At 40.7% G+C, this 17,792-nt stretch overlaps 1 protein-coding gene across 3 annotated transcripts in view; it reads left to right on the forward strand.

Annotated features, from left to right (window-relative positions):
• The first annotated feature begins 329 nt into the window (after positions 1–329).
• Positions 330–17,792, forward strand: part of LOC136004505 (nipped-B-like protein) — a 198,838-nt gene continuing 181,375 nt past the window's right edge. For all 3 annotated transcript variants that reach the window (XM_065661044.1, XM_065661047.1, XM_065661046.1), the window contains exon 1: positions 330–904. The gene's annotated coding sequence lies outside the window, so the exon portion shown is untranslated. The remainder of the gene's footprint in view (positions 905–17,792) is intronic.

Here is a 17,792-nt window from a genome sequence, read left to right on the forward strand (position 1 = left end):
GGTTGGTTTGGGGTTTTTTTCCTCAACAGTCATTTAATCACAAATCGCTGGCTGCCTTCTTCTCAGCCCAGGCCTAAACTTCGGTCTTCTTCCGCACACCAAAACGGGAGAGAAAAGAAACTCAGGCAGTAGCTGAAGAGGTAGGGGAAAGACAGCTATACGGTAAAGACTCAATTGTGCCCACAGTTGCCATGCAAGGCAAGGCAGAAGGAGTTACTCCAGCTGCCATAAAACAACGCAGTAACAACGGCGGAAGCGACGCGGTTTGAGTAAGAAGGTGGAGCCTGTTGATGTTTGGCGCTGGTGGAGGGAGTTATTCCTGTAGCTGCACTTCCGGTCGGCATTTTGTTCTGAGAGGGAGCGAGAGAGACAGAAACAGAAGACCCTTTCCTTTCTCCTCCTCTTCTTTTTTCTTCTTCTTCTTCCCCTTCTCCACCTCCCCTCCCCTCCCCACCGCCCGCCCCCCCCCCCCCCCCCCCAATCCAGCTCGGTACCGATTCACAGGGGCTGCCGCCTCTCCCACCCTCCTGCACTCTTTTATACAGAGGGAGCGGCGGCCCCTTGGTATCTGCTCTCCCCCTTCCCCCAGGGACTCGGAGTGTGTTTCGGAACTGGTTCGGTTCGGCCCGGCCCGGCCCGGCCCGATCCGAGTTAATGTTGTGAAGCAGGCTCAGGAGGAAGGGATTTGTTTCGGCTGCTTACGGCCCGGCTCTACATGTTTGCTGCACTGAGGAGACGGAAGAAGAGCCAGCCCCCCTCCCGGCCTGGATTACTGTTGTTATATTATCTTCCCTTCTGCTCCGCGGTGGCGGCGGCCTAATAGCGGCAGCGGCCCTTCTAAGAAGGGAGGGGGCGGATTTCTCTTTCTTGGATTTTCGTTGGATTCAGGCGCCTATTTGCTCAGGTAATTCTCCTTCACGTCTCCCCTTCCTCTCCCTGCCCTCTTCAGCAGCAGGTTGGGCCTCCCAGCCCAGGCGGCCTAGCACTACCGGGAGCAGAGGGAATTAGCTGTTATCCGCGATAGAGGGGAATAAGTGGCAACCAGAAGTATTTATTTTGCAGCCCTCCTTCCTGCTCGTTTGAGTTTGGTGGAGGAAATTGGTTCTTCACGGGCTGCCGGGAGGCCTAGGCCCGGTGGAGAGCGCAGGCCCGCTGGCCAGCGCTTTTACTCTAGCTTGGGGATTAGAAAGGCGAAGTGGCTTCTTAGTGACAGGCCTCAACCCGGAGAGGGGCAGGAGGAGGGGGAAGCAATGCAATTAGTCACAAATGTGCATTGATTCTTTTGCCATATTTACAACTTTACCAGGGCAAGGAAGGAAGGTCTCAGCTCAGACAGCTCTATGAAGTGGGGAAGGAGTAAATGGAGGAGTAGGGGAAGAGAGACAATGTACAATACCCAGAAACAAAAATACCATCTCTCATTGCTATTATCTTCTCTTTCTAACTAGCTCTGTTCTGAACATTCAAAAGTTTGGAATGCACATGGATTTATAATGTGCAGAGGATTAATTTCTAAATAATATAGTAATTGATTAGTGTTAATCACTTTATATTTATACCATAAATATACTGTTTGTGGGATGATTTGGCACAATACAGGCACCTGCAGACCCAAGAAATACAGATAGACAAGCATATTGTGTCAGGTACTCTACACGGTCTCAGCGTTCATGTGTTGTATACTTTATAGGAGTATGTACTAAATTCATATGAAATACTGTTTTATACTTTCAACAAATAAAATGGGAGAGGAGTCGTGTAAAGTGCTGTTTATGACATTTCAGGGGCCAAGGTGATGATGAGGTCTTATCCTGAGTGAGAACCAAGAGTAAATTTAATTGAAAAGTGAAGAATGCTTAAGAAGTGTCATCCTTTGTCAGGGTATATCGGTTTGAGATCCTGAGGTTGTTATTGGCTGCGTTCATGATTGTGTCATTTTAACAGGTCAAATGTGTTTTGTAAATGATGGCTGATTGAGTGTCAGGTCTTTATTTGTAAGTGGTAGCTTATTTACAGTAAAGTAAATCTAATATTTACTGTGTGGTAGAGTTGAGAGTGCTATTAGAACTTGAGGTGGACAAACACCCTGTGAACTAATAAAAATGCTCCTACAGAAATTACATAATTGAGGGAAATTTTAAGATACCAAGTTTGATCTTTCATATAGAAAAGAAACTTGTAAATCGCAAGCAAGTATCAATATTATGTAATCTATTTTTCAGTAGGTTTTTAGTTGTTCAGGCAGACCTGTTGTAATAATAAGTGGTTAGTGTATCTAATAAAGTAACTTTCTGGTATATTGTGTTTAGAGTCTTATAAATTGTGCTAACATGTCTCTGCCTTGATACATGTTTAAAAGGGTGAAGCAAATATAGCTGTTGCATAGAAGGCGTGTTATTAATACCGTAAATCCGCGTAGTCACTAACGTGTTCGTGTTTTGTATTGGTCAGTGAGCAGTTTGAATTTTAAAAAGCCTGAAGATCCTGCTGAGCCCCAATCCCTTCCTCCCTCCCACAAATCTCACATTCTTGTCTTTGTGCTGCCTGGTCCTGTTAGACACTGTTTGCAAAAGGTCCTCGAGCCTATGAATGGAGAGGAACTGTTTACACTTCAAAAAAGCAGGTTTTTATTTTTAAACTTTGTGCTTGCAAAGGGAGCCACTAGTTGTCTCCGTCACAATCTCTGCGTGTAGTTGAGCTGTTTTCTTTTGGTCCGTATCATGCGTAGAGGCTGAGTGTAACTGCTTTACAGGAAAGAAAGGACTGCGCAGAAGTAGTTGTAGTTCATGTGTAGTTTTTGTCATCAGGAAGCAACATTAGCTCTAGCGTCTCTTTCATTATCTGTTTCAAACAGCTCTTGTTTTAACAAAAATGGGTTTGTTAAGCTAACAGTAGTGAACTTCTCTGACTTATTTTTCATTTTATGAGGTTTACTTGAAATATACCAGATATGATCAGGAAATAAGCTTCTGTAGTTCTGTAGTTCCCATCAAGTTTATCTTGCCAGGGTTCTGTTTATGGTACTTTTTTTTTTTTCTTAAATCAGAAAGCATGTACTTTTCTGGTATGAAAACTAGGTATATTTATAGAAAGAAATTTAAGGTGCTGCCTTTTTATAATGAGTTTTTTTTTTGGTTTGTTCTGAGCCGTATTTGATCCTGAATTAGTTGCTTTATCACAGTTTATGTAGTTATAAATGTCTGTCTTGGAAATTATATTTAGCATATAGAAATACTCAATGTGGCAATGTGTAGAAGATTATGTTTGGTTTAGATTGTCTTTTTAGCACACTTAAGAGTGTATGGGAAGCAGGACTGTCACTTTACTCCTTTTTCCTTAGTGTTAGGAGTTCATACTGGTCCACTGTTTATCACAAGAGCTAGCTGCTTAAGGAGGATGTAGTTTTTATTCCTGTTATAGAAATACAAAATTAATTATTCTTAAGGTCTTAGTTGTAACAATAATTTTAACTGAAAAGGAAAATAATTATTTTTTGCTTTTGACTACCTTGCACATTTTGAATTTGCTTCTTGTGTACAGGTTTTATTTATTTTTAGATTTTGCTACCTTTAAGCTATTTTTATACTGTTTAAAAACATTTTTTTTACATGTTGATTTAGGAGAAACAAAACGGGATCAAAGAAGCAAAATTATACTGCTAAAACCTTTTGCAGATGTGTGTTCTACATAACAGTACACATACTCTGCAACCTCATTGCATGTTTGAGTTCCATGTATACTAATGTTCATATGACTCTTCTTGCAGAATCAAGACAATAGATGGTTCTAACCCAAGGGAATGACTGTTTCTTGTGTTTGTATGATAATTAAGGTGATACAGACTTAAGATTAAATGTTTCATTTATATATTCCTCTATAATAAACTATATTTTGAAGGATGTTAGATGAAAAAGTCCCAAGTGTGAATTGATTTGAGTCAGGAATTGGTATAACAAGTTTCCTACTGCAATTTTCAGTGTGTTCAGTGGAAAGTGTGGTACTTCTGTGTATTGTACTACAAAGTCATGATATTAAATTTATATTAACATATACTTCATAACTATTGCACAAGAAATGCAAATTTAGTGGACAAATGCTAGTAACTAGAAGGAAAAACATTTCTATTCTGAATATCTGTATGTAGGAAATTAAGTCTTCAAATTCAGAAGGAATTCTAAAGGAGTATATAATACTCATCAATGTGGGGACATGTTGACAGTAATTATGGGCATACTTAATTGGAAAAATGAGTTGTAAGTTTGGTGTCTGGTAGGTGTGTGGTGGATCATCCAGTGTTAGAACAGCTATTTGGTGTCACAAAACACATCACTAGAAATACTTAACACTTGAAAAAACTGTCCATTTCAGTATCATGCTGCTTATTTCCAGTCTTGCCTTTCATATGCCTTTAGTAGAAGTAGTACAGGTTAGGTTAGCTTCTGATTTTTGAATCATCAGCAGTAATGAGCACTCAGTTGCACATAAACACCTACCTACAAGCAAATGCTTTAAGTTGGTGATACGTGTGTATTATTGCTAATAACCCTGTATAATATCCTTTTTAATAATCAAAAAAGGAAGTCCTTTTGATATGATAATCATTAAAGGCTTGTATGCTAAAAGCCTTTAATATAATTCATTTATATTTGTGTTTTAATTAGTATTACATGCTATACTTCTTCATAGCTGATCCTGACCTCCAAAGTACATGAGAGAGAAGTGCTTTATATTAACATGTGCTGCACCACAGGAGTGAGAAAATTGTGTTCATGGAGATTGTGCGGGATCTATGATTTGTGTCTTGTTTCTTGTCCCTACTGTTCACCATGGAAAATCTCACTAGCAAAAGGGAAGGGAGAAAGGGTTTTGACCCAATTGTATGTTGTTGATACTGTACTTGAAGGTGAATACTTGGTTTGCACAATTAAATAAAAAAATCTCCAAACCATCATTGAAAAACATTTTTTTATGTTAAACTCGAAGTAAGGAAAAAATTACAGAAAAGTTTATTTTTATGGCTTTTGGTATGCATATCAGTTGGTTCTAAGTGGTTTTCCGATTAGAGATCTCAAAATTCTTTATGTGGGTAGATATTTTCATTTTTTCATTTTTCAGATTACTGCTGTGGCTTGACTTGAAGGAGTGCATATATGTAGACATACAGGAACAGCGTTAAAAAAAGAAATGCTAGGCAGCAAAGTCAGGGACTTGGATAAGGAAATGTCAGACTAAGATTGTGTAAACAAATGTAATCCAGTCCATTTCTCAATACACTGGGCCTTTAACTATATTACTGTATTTCCCCCTTATTCTAGTTGCCTCAATTCAGTACTTCATACAGTGTATAGGAAATGGTAGCTGACTAGTATACTGTTATAACTTAGTCCATATATTTGCTTTTCTTTGTCATTCAGTGTACAGCCTGCTGCTTTATTACTTGCTGTATACCATCTGAATCTTTCATGAATACTGAAATGTTTTAATTTATTCATTTTTAGGAATTGTCTGAAAACATATATCTGCACAAACATTAGATTTTTTTTAACACATCTATAAAACATTATTTCCATTTTACAGATGGAAGACTGAAACTGAGCCAAATAGTAGGCTTGAAAATTGCTTGTAAATCTTGTGTAACTTAAAATGCTTTATTCTTGAGATTTTTAGTTACATTACAGCACTTGGGAAGTTCATGAAGTTTTCTTTGACTTGATTTGTGGTTGCAAGTGCCTTGCATTTCAACATATTGGGTTCATTGTTTCTCACAGTGGTTTCCTGAGTAGTATAGAATGGGTTTTCACTTATGGCCTTAAATATCTCTTCAGTTTTGGCTGTCTTGATCATGCCAAGAGCTGGACAAGAATAGATTTCTTGTCCTGAAAAATTGAAAAGAATCATCCTCCACATTGTGAAGAAACCAAAATCTCTTAAATTTTATCAGGAAGAACAGAGACAACAACTAGATAGTAACCCAAATCTGCAAGTAATTAAATGGCTTGCCTGCAATACTGGAAACAGTTTCAAAATATTACCCTTAACTTTCAGCAGGAACTAGCAACCCTGGAGAGTATCATAAGCATTGGTTATTGGGTGTTAAGGTTAAAATTCTGCCTCTTAAACTGATAATTGTTGCAGTTGATGTAAACTTGTTGAATGGAAACCTCTGCAGCCTGGTGGTCAGACTATTTCATTGTGATGTCTGTTTGTTGCCCAACTGCTTTATGGCTCTGTTAGGAAAGCAAGACTGTTCAGACATGTAGCAGATGTGTTCCTAGCCAGATCATTGCTTTTGGGATGTAGGAAGTACAGGCTCAAATGCCCTATCTGTATCGGACAGAGAAGTTCTTGAGCTTTTCCTCCCCCATATGACTTTTTATGTTCTGATAATATGCTCTATATGCTGTGGGTATATTATGGAACAGGTAGAATTAGAATTACTAAAGACTTTCTTCCTTTATATCTACCTTTTTTTCAGGTTAAAGCCGTTTACCCTTGTCTTGTCACTACATGCCCTTGTAAAAATTCCCTTTCCAACTTTCTTGTTGGCCCCCTTGAGTTGCTGGAAGGTTGCTATAAGGTCTCCCCTGAGCCTTCTCTTCTCCAGGCTGAACAAGCCCCAACTTTCTCAGCCTGCCTTCATACAGGAGGTGCTCCAGTCCCCTGATCATCCTCACAGCCCTCCTCTGGACTTGCTCCAACAGCTCCATGTCCTTCTTATGTTGAGGACACCAGAACCGTACACAGTACTCCAAGTGGGGTCTCATGAGAGCAGAGTAGAAGGGCAGGCTCACCTCCTTTGACCTGCTGGTCACGCTCCTTTTGATGCAGCCCAGGATATGGTTGGCTTTCTGGCCTGCAAGCGCACACTGAAGCCAGCTCATGTTCATTTTCTCATTGACCAGCACCCCCAAGTCCTTCTCTGCAGGTCTGCTCTGAATCACTTCTCTGCCCAACCTGTAGCTGTGCCTGGGATTGCCCTGACCCAGGAGTAGGACCTTGCACTTCACATTGTTAAACTTCATGAGGCTTGTGTTGGCCCACCTCTTGAGCCTGTCAAAGTCCCTGTAGCTGGCATTCCTTCACTCTGGTATGTTGACTGTACCACACTTGCAAACTTGGGCATACTCAGTCACAGTCCATGATGCCAGCAAAGATGTTAAACAGTGCAGGTCCTAACACCTATTTCTGAGGAATGCCACTTGTCATGGGCCTTCACCTGGACATCAAGCCACTGACAGCAACTCTGAGTGTGACCATCCAGCCAGTTCCTTATCCACAGAGTGGTACATCTGTTAAATCCATGCCTCCCTAATTTAGAGACAAGGATGTCATGTTTGACAGTGTTAAACACTTTACACAAGTCCAGGTGGGTGATGTCAGTTTTTCTTCCTTTATCTACCAGTGCTGTGACCCCATCATAGAAGGCCACCAAATTTATCAGGCACAATTTGCCCTTAGTGAAGCCATGTTGGCTGTCACCAATCACCCCTTTTGTCCATGTGCCTTAGTATATTTTCCAGGAGGATCTGAATTGTGATTTTGCTGGACACTGAGGTGATACTGACTGGTCTATAGTTCCCTGGGTCTTCCTTTTTTAAAAATGGGGGCTATGTTTCCCCTTTTCCAGTCAGTGGAAACTTTACCAGAGTACCATGATTTCTGAACTATGATGGACAGATAGTGGCTTGGCAACTTCATCTGCTAGATCTCTCAGGACCTGTGGATGCATCTCATCGGGTCCTATGGCCCTGTATACCTTCAGGTTCCTTAGATGTTCTCGAACCTGATCTTCTCCTACAGCAGGTGGTTCTTCATTCTCCTAGTCTGTGCTTTTGCCTTATGCAATTTGCACAATGTGGCTGGAGCTCTTGCCAGTGAAGACCCAGTATGAAAGCCATTGTGTACCTCTGCCTTCTCCATGTCCTGTGTAACCAGCTTTCCTGTCTTCCTTCTGGAGAGGCCCTGCATTTTTCCTTGTCTTCCTTGATGTCCCTGGCCAGGTTTAATTTTATCAGGGCTTTAGCTTTCCTAACCTGATCCTTGGCTGCTCAGACGATTTCTCTATATTCCTCTGCAGCTACCTGTCCTTGCTTCCACCCTCTCTTGGTTTCCTGTAGGATTTTATTCTCTGTTTTAAATCATATTACCAAATAGATTGTCAAATGCAAGAGTTTAACTGAGAAAAAGTCATGGAATCTGAAATCCTGTAATAATTTTCTAATTATGGAATGCTTCTTCTCTTAAACATCATTTTGATATTGCTCATCCAGTCATGCCTGTAAATACAGCTTTAATTTACCTAAACAAAAAATATTCTTCTTTTAGGTACTGGGGGGTATTATTGGCTAGAAGCTTTCTTGATGGACTTGATAGCATTAGTCCTGCTTGTGATATTGTGTCTCTATATATAATACAAAAAGAACTAACAAGTGTATAATTTTAAAAACAATTTGAGTACCAGACAGAAAAATACTCAACCAACTGGCAGGCAGTTGAGCTGTGATTCTTAACAAAAAATGTCCCTTCTGATTCCTAAATAACTAGTTTTTCAGAATTTGAATATTGTAGTATGATGTCAGTTGCCTTTTAGTCTGTTTTCTAAAAAGGCTATCTTTTTTTTTTTTTCTCCACTAAGATTTGTCTATCTGAATGTATTAAAACACTGAGATAGATGTTACAAGAGCAGACCTTAATGTTAACAGTAATCATGTAACTCTTCTCTGTAATTCAGGTAACCTGTGCAGTAGAATTTCTCAGCTTTTCAAGTTGCTAGCTTGAAGAGCAAGTGGCTAAAACATGGTAAGATGGTGTAGAAGATGGTGGTACCTAAAGCCTTGCAGCTTTTAATGTTTCCTCTACCTTATCTGCACCCTTTGTCTAGTCAGGTATCATACACAGCTTATGCTTTATGAGTCTTGAAATGCCCTTTTCCACCAGACCAGTCAAGAGGTCTCAGTCATGTTGTGGCAGAAATCCTGACAATTATATGGCAATTTTTTCTTTTCTTTTTTTTTTTTTTTTAAAGTAAGATTTTTTTTATTTTTTATTTTTTAAAATCTAAACAAACCCAAAACACACCCCCCCACCCCCAAGCCAAAGCCTAGTGAATTGCAATACACTATTTTTGGGAAACAACATACAAACTGATATTTTAAAATAATATTTTCTTACAGTCTGTTAGTTAACCTGTGCCTCATTTAGGATTTACCAAATTAAAAGTTTTTGGATAGGAGGGGTGTTTTCCTTTGTGCATTACCTAATGTGTAGTATCTATTCTTAATTGAACTCTGTTGCTAGTGGGGCTGTATCTGATTGTGAGTAGTATTAAAATTGACATAGCCTATGATTAAGTTCTTTGCTGGACTAATGCAGTTTTGTAAAACAGTCATAATTCTGAAACTATGTGCCATCTGTGCCTGGATAGGTTTGAGGTACCTTTGGTTCTACTAAAACAAAAGCCTGTGTTTCTTCTTACTGCTCATGCTGACTGAAAGATTAGTATTGTTTTGAATATGTCATGATACAAATGGCAATGCAGAAAACATAAGCAACTGAATTTATTTATCTTTCTTTTGATAAGTTACTTAACAGATAGGTCCTTTAAGTAATCAGGCTTTGCTCTGTTATGTTCATAACTTTTTAAAGTATTTGGTACAGTCTTTTTTTTTTTTTTCTTATGTGACCAATATTAACTCGGCAAGCTTGCTGATGACACCAAACTGTGGTTTGGTTGATAGGCTGGAGAGAAGGAATGCCATCCAGAGGGACCTTGATATGCTTGTGAGGTGGGCTGATGCCAACCTTATGAAGGTTGAGGAAATGGCTTATCATATTGGCATATGAGGAAAACTGTTAAGAAAAGAAGTACAAATGTAAGCAGACAACTAACCCTGAACTTTGATACGTTAAATTTTCCTTTATGATCGTATTAGATTAATTTTTTGGCATATGTACTGAGGTCAGCAGTAGCAGTCATTTTTCTCCTTCTTAGTAGCTGGTGCAGTGCTGTGGTTTTGACTTTCAGCCTGGGAAAAACACTTATGACACCGATTGTTTTTAGTTGCTGCTCAGTAGTGTTTACTCTGACCAAGGACTTTCTGAGTCTCATGCTCTGCCAGGGAGGAGGGGAAGCCGGGAGGAAGCAGGGACAGGACACCTGACCCAAACTAGCCAAAGAGGTATTCCATACCACAGCATGTCATGCCCACTATATAAACTGGGGACAGTTACCCAGAAGGGGTTAGATCACTGCTTGGGTTGGGCTGGGTATCGGTCAGGGGGTGGTGAGTGGTTGTATTCTCTTCCCTCGTTATTTCCCTTATTATTATTATTGGTGGTAGCAGGTAGTGGTTTGTGTTTATACCTTAGTTACTGGACTGTTCTTATCTCAACCTGTGGGAGTTACATTCTTTCAGTTCTCCTCCCCATCCCTCCAGGAGTGGGGGAAGGAAGGGAGGGAGTGAGCGAATGGCTGCGTGGTGCTGAATTACCGGCTGGGATTAAACCACGACAGCATATTTCCTGTCTCTTCCTGTCATTGTTATGTTTAAATTTGCACATTTCTGTTTTTCTCATTTGCTATCCTGATTGAGATGGTGATATGATTTCTTCTGAGGCTTACCCTTATTGGCTTAGGAGAACCTTGCTTTAAGAATTGTTTCCAGTTAAGAATTGTTGCTGTTACTGAATGTGCTTTGATATTTTTATCTTAATTTTTTTAAATTCTATTATATTTTCATGTGCAATATTTTTCTCTACTATTTTTTCTTTCCTGAATGGTAATAATCAGAGAAGGATTTTTTCATTCTTAGTATTGCAACTTTCAGATTGCATATGTTGTGTTCAAAATTATCATTTGTAGTTGAGGGAAAGAAAAGCAGCAAAACCAAACCATATCAGAAGTTACGGAATTTGAAAATGCTTGTTCTTAGTAAATTTTGTGTGATGGCAATTTCCAGAAAGATGGAAAGGAGGGAGAGGTTTAAGGATGTTGTCATTACACAGGCCTTATTCCTTGTTCGCAGAATTCAAGCATAAGAATTTTTTGCTAAAAGCTGGAAAAAAACTACTTGTAGTTTAATGGGCAAGTGTCTCTCCCTGTTCACCACATCTTGCATTGATCAAGCATCTTTGCCTACTACCTTCTAAAACTCGGACAACTTTCTGGTCATTAACAGGTGAGTGATCAAGTCTGCAAGACCCATAATTATTTCCTAGAAATACTGCTACTTGAGCCTGGGCCTCTTCATATATATATATATATGTGTGTGTGTGTATTTTAGAGGTCAGCTGTGAGTTATTTTGAGTCAGTCTATTTAGTAGACCAAAGCTTCCAGTGAACTGATATGGTTTTGTTGGAAAGTGAAACATCAGCTGGAGTTTGTTTGGTTCTTCAGAAACAACAACGGGTAGTTGTTGTACAGTATAAAAATAGAAATAGTAGTAACTTGGTTAAGTCTTAGGTGTTTTTTTCCTCTACAGTACTACTAGTGAAAATAGCAAGAGCATGCTGGTGTTATGTTGCTGTATTGCAGAAGTTGTAAGGAAGGGTTTCCTGGATTCTGCAGAACAGCATGTTAGAAATACTTCAATGACCCAAGTAAATTAGAATAGTGGATGTTATAGTGATTGTATGCCTTTATTTTGATGTTTTGATATTTCAGGGACAAGGTAGCTCTTAATGCTGTTGTTTCTAACCAGAGATCTTCAGGAAAATACAATACTGTATAGTGAAAACTGAATGCTTATAAATATTTATACAAGTGAATTCAATAGGAATGATGATAATACTGGTTTAAGATTTTGTTCTCCTTTGCCAAGCATGCATAATTGCCATGTGTGCAATGCATACACTGCATGAAATCATGGAGTAGTCCAAGTAGGGAGGGGCCTTTGGAGGTTTCTAGTCCATTCCCTGCTCAGAGCAGGGCTAACTTCAAACCTGGAACGAATTGCTCAGCACCTTTTCCAGTCAAATTCTCATACCTGCAGCAACGGAAATTGTATCAAACTGTGCCAACCAGGCCCAACACACAGGACTTACCTGCTCCTTGTTAACAGCTCCTGTTGTCAGCAGTTTTTTCTTCTACCCAGCAAGAACTGCTCTTGTTGCAACCTGTGCCTGTTGCCTGTTATCCTGTTGCTGCACACCCCTGCACAGGCTCTAACACTTCCACCCATGTAATGATCCCCCTTCAGTAGTAAGAGTCTGCAGCTAGCTCCCCCCACACCCAAAGCCTTCTCTCCTGTAGTCTGAACAAACCTGTCTGGCTTGTGAGCTCCAGCTTCCAAACACCTTCGTGGTCCTTCACTGGACTACCTCCAGCTTATCAGCTTTTCTTTTGCAGCCTCCAAACCAGACATGCTCCAATATGGACCAGTCCCTGATGGTGTTTGCAAAGGAGAACTGAAATGAAGTATCAAACACCCAACTACTGTCCTTTGAAATATTCATAGTTTTTCATTACCAGTGGTCAAAACCAAAACTCACCAGTCTAAATCTACAAAAGCTGAGAAATTAAAATAATTTCTGCCAGTCCTAATAAATTGGCAACTATGTTTTCAAGCCTTATGGCCCATCTTTATAACTGCCTATAAGAGGAAATGGCCTTTGCTGCATGCTTGGGAACTGATCATACAGAATTTATAGGCTCAAAGGAGAAAATGTATGACAGTTCAAAATGCCTTTGAGAGTGTTCTAGCATCTCCTTCATACAGAAACCAGACGGGTTTCAGCCTGGCAGTGCCCAAGCTATAGCAGAAGGATGTGGCTATTTCTCTTTAAGAAGTGTGTCCCAAAGCCATGCATTGCCTTCTGCAACTGCCATTCACAAATCAATACAGAGCTTACTACTTCCATGTGGGAACATGTAGGCTGGGACAGGCTTGATAACAGAAAGTAATAAATCCTTTCTTGTGCTAGAAAAGGACTTGAGCAAAAGTGAATTAGGTCAAAGGAGTGAATTGTTAACCCTTCCCTTAAAAAGAGGATTCACTCTGCTACATGGAAGAAGTGGGGCTGTTCACCCAAAGGATCCAACCAGAGTTTTTAGGTACATGCCAGACACTTTGACCGATTCAGAGATATTTTGTCATTCCACAGCACCAGCACAGGGAAGAGGGACTCTCTAGTGCTGTCTTCACTAAGTGCCAGAGAGGAGACTCCCTTTAATTTCACAACTGATCCAGGGATGAGAAAAAACACTGTATGGAAGAAAACCTCAGGCACTGAAGGACTCTGAACTAATGGAAAAAGCCAGAACAACAATCTGGAGTTTGAAACAGCAATTTTAAACTGCAAACAGACATCTCTTTAGAAGTTATGTATTCATCAGAAGAAACAACTGATGCAAGCACCAGTCTTTCTATTTTTTAATGTTTCCCAATTAATAGCAAAACTTCTGCAAAACTCAGGGTAGCACAACAGTGAGCCCATTCCAGAGCCACAGCCTTCCTAAAAACTGACTCTTTAATTACAGAGATTCAATTTACTTCTACACAGATGTTCTTGAAGCTGACACCCACCCTGGCATTAGGATGAGAAGCAGAAGGAATACCCTTACACCCTCAGATTTCCATGCAGAAACCCAAACAAGTAGCAGAAACATTACAAAATGAGTGCATTTCTTCACACTTCATGGGAAAGAGAGGGAAGGAGAAAGAGAAAATAAGCACTGTTGGTACACTAAGCGATCATTTATCTTTGTTCCCTTTGTGAATGCAATTGCTCTTCTGAACTTGGCACATTGCCTGTAATGTTTGAGGACTTTGCTGCCTTAGCAAAGTGTCTCTCCTGAGTTCATTCCATTCACAGATTGTTGCTGAACAAAGGAGACTGTCCTTTTTATTTCTGTCACCTGAGGAAGCTCACGGGATAATAGGTACAGTGCCCCTAACCCTCAAAAAGCTTTTGTAAGTAACTTCCGCCCTCCACTTTGGAAATATTGTAGTTGCATTTTGATATTGCCATGAAGGTATCTGCATCTAAGCTCAATTCATCTATATCACAAGAACCACATGGAGAAAGGCTTTGGCTGTGCCTCCCTTTCCAGCATGGCAAAAAGGGGTTGACCATGTTTTGCCTTAGAGAAACTCCCTTCCCCACACAGCCACCGCTGAGGACAGAGCAGCTCCTCTGCACTCCTGTCACCTTGGCTAAAGGAACTGGGGTTGTTAAGCCTGGAGAAAAGGAGACTCAAGGGAGACCATATTGTTCTCTACAGCTACCTGAAAGGAGGTTGTTTTGAGGTGGTGTCTGTCTCTTCTCCCAAGTAACAAACAATAGGACAAGAAACGGCTTCAAGCTGCCAAGGGAAAGTTTAGATTGGATATTAGGAAAAAATTCTCCACTGAAAGGGTTGTCCAGTATTGGAACAAGCTGCCCAGGGAATTACTGGAGTCACCATCCCTGGAGGTATTTAAAAGACATGTAAACGTTGCACTGGGGGACATGGTTTGGAGGTGGACTTGGCAGTGCTGGGTTAATTGGTGGACTTGATTATCTTAAAGGTCTTTCCCAATCTAAATGATTCTATGATTCCATGTGTATATAGTATATGGTGTTATTTTAAATCCAGCTTATTTTACATTTTTACTTGCACATGATTTCTGACATACTAATGCCTGTTATATAATTATCCTGATAGAGGTACAGGTAACCCTAGGATTGGGTTAGAATAGCTGAAGGCTTTTGTCTGTGTGTGAGACCAGTAGGGTTTTTAACAGTGGACTTGAACATTTGGATGTGAGTTTTTGAAGTGACCAATTTCCCCATGTAGACTAACTCTTGCTAAGATAGTAGCAACAGGTCGTCATGGTTTAACCTCAGGTGGCATCTAAGCACCACGCAGCTGCTTTCTCAGTCATCCCATTGTTGTCCTGTTGTCGGCCCCCCCCCTCCCCCCCCCATCCTCTGGTAGGATGGGGAAGAAAATAGGAAAAGTAAGAAATAAAGACAGTTAATAGGTAAAACAAAAGCTGTGCATGCAAGCAAAGCAAAACAAGGAATTCATTCACCACTTGCCATTGGCCAGCAGCCATCTCCAGGAAAACAGGACTCCATCATGCATAACAGTTACTTGGGAAGACAACACCATCACTCTGTGTGCATGTGTCCCGTTGTCCATGTCCTGTCTGTCTGTCGTGTGTCTGTCATCTGTCCTGTCTGTCTGTCTGTCCCCTCCTTTACCTAGTGTTGTGGTTTAAGCTGAGCTGGTAACTTGGCACCATGCAGACGTTTGCTCACACACATACCCCTCTGGCAGGATGGGGAGGAGAATTGAAAGTATGTAAGCCCTACAGGTTGAGATAAGAGTCCAATAACTAAAGTATAATACAAAACTACTACTACTACCACTAATAATGATAAGGGAAATAACAAGGGGAGAAAATATAAAATTAAAAGGGGAAAGGAAAAAAAGCCCAAACCAATAACTAGCAGTGATGCACAATACAATTGCTCACCACCCACCTGACCTGAGCAATGATCTGGGCCTTCTGGGTAACTCCCCCCAGGTGATATACTGGGCATGACATCTTGTGGTATGGAATACCCCTTTGGCTACTTTGGGTCATGTGTCCTGTTTCTGCTTCCTCCCGGCTTCCCATGCCCCTCCTCACAGGCAGAGCATGAGGCTGAAAAGTCTTTGATCAGGGTAAGCGGTGTTTAGCAATAGTTAAAACATAGGTGTGCATTGTTCTCAGACTAAAGCTGAAACACAGCACTGTACCAGCTACTAGGAAGGAGAAAAATAACTGTTACAGCTGAACCCAGGACACCCAGCTTGATATGCTGAGTGTGACATACTATGGTATAGAGTATCCCTTTAGTTAGTTGGGGTCAGATGTCCCAGCTGTGCCTCTCCCAACTTTCTGTGCACCCTGAGTCTGTTTGCTGGTGAGGTGGTGTGAGAGGCAGAAAAATCCTTGACTCTGTGTAAGCACTGCTCAGCAATAAGGAAAACATCCTTGAGTTATCAACACTGTTTTCAGCACAAATCCACAACATAGTCCCATGCCGACTGCTATGAAGAAAAATGGCTCTACCCTGGCCAAAACCAGCACACAATTGAAACAAGTCTACTTTAGGTCACCAGATAGTCTCTGTAGTACTTGGAGATGAGAGGAATTTCATTAGAGAGTAGTTTTTGATCACTCATGATCATGTTTCCATGACCTTTCTGTCTTAAATTATGATTATATAACATTTAACTATTTACAAATATTGGCAGATAGGACAGAAGAAGTTAGCATATCTGTGCTCTAAAAGATTACATCACTTCCTCACCAGTGTTTCTAATAATACTTATATTGAGTACACTACAGTGTTGCTCTCCTGTCCCGAGGGAGCAAAAAGTGGAATTAATCCTACTTTTTCTTGGTGTTAAAGTAGTAATATTTTTTTCTTGATCTTTGCATGAAACAGTGGGGGACAGCATGGAAGGAAACTTGAGTAATAAAAACTGGGAAAAAATAAAACAGTAAGACAAAGAATACTTGAATTTGAGGAAAGATTTTCACGAAATAATATTTTTGAAGGGTTGCAAGTAGCAACAGTAGTAGGAAAGGAGGCAATTAAGTAACATGCAGCTGCTTGCTCACTCCTTCCCTTACCTCCTGGGTGTAAAACTTGTGGGATAAGAACAGTTTAATAATTGAAATTAAAAAAATTTAATTATAATGGAACTAATACAGACAATAACAATAATGATCATAATTGGGAACAAAAAAGTGAAAATTTTGGAAACAGCAGTGACCAATACAGTTGCTTACCACCCGCTGACTGATACCCAGTTGGAGTGGCAGAGATAGGTGCTGCAAGATGCACAATGCAGTGATGGGCATCTAGCTGCCATAGAAGTGTTAGATAGCAGTCAACACCATATAACTGAGTTCACTGGCTGTTTTCTGCCAAAACTAAATCCCTTCAAGGTACACACCGAACTTCCCCATCCTCCCATGCTACCCAACAAGTACACACAGGTCCTGGAGCAAAATAGTACCACAAGTGGGTTGGCCTTTGCCTGAGGCACAAATAACCCAGACTGTCTTCCCCAGTGTCGTAGTTTAAGCCCAGCTGGTAACTCAGAACCACGCAGCTGCTCACTCACTTCCCCCCCTTCTTCCTCTCCCCACTCCCAGAGGGATGGGGAGGAGAATCGAAAGAATGTAACTCCCATGGGTTAAGAACAGTCCAGTACCTAAGATATAACACAAAACTACTACTGCTATCACCAATAATAATGATGGCTTGACTTTGCGAACAAAGATTTGGGAAGGGCTTTACCCACGCTTACTACAAGCGTGCTGATGACTAAAAAGGCCAATGTGGGATAGGCAAATCCAGTTGCAAGAAGCACAGTGAAAGGTCTGCTTGGGTGGTATAGACGAGGTATGATTCTTTCTATGTTGTCTTTTCTCCTCAAGACTAATTCTGCATGTGTTCTCAAAGGAGACAAGGGCATTATGTGTGGTGTGTCTCCATGTCTCCCGATTGGAGGCCAAGGTGGACCACTGATGGTAGTCAGTATGGCCAAGGATGAGGAATTGTTTCAGGGAGTCATATCTCTTCTTTGGGGCACTTCTCTTGCGGTAGCCGGTGGCAAGTTCACCGTAAAACACAGTCTTAGGGAGGCGATGATCCTCCATCCTAGAGCCATGCCCTGCCCAGTGCAGCTGCAATTTCAGCAATTCAGGCCAGAAAGGCTTCCGTACAAGGATGATGTTATTAGTCCTTTAGCCAACTGAACCACAACAGAGAGAGGCATCCAGTCCCTGAGGGAATCGGGAATCGT

The sequence above is a fragment of the Lathamus discolor genome, chromosome W (assembly GCF_037157495.1).
Source record: "Lathamus discolor isolate bLatDis1 chromosome W, bLatDis1.hap1, whole genome shotgun sequence".
Classification (NCBI taxonomy): domain Eukaryota; kingdom Metazoa; phylum Chordata; class Aves; order Psittaciformes; family Psittacidae; genus Lathamus; species Lathamus discolor.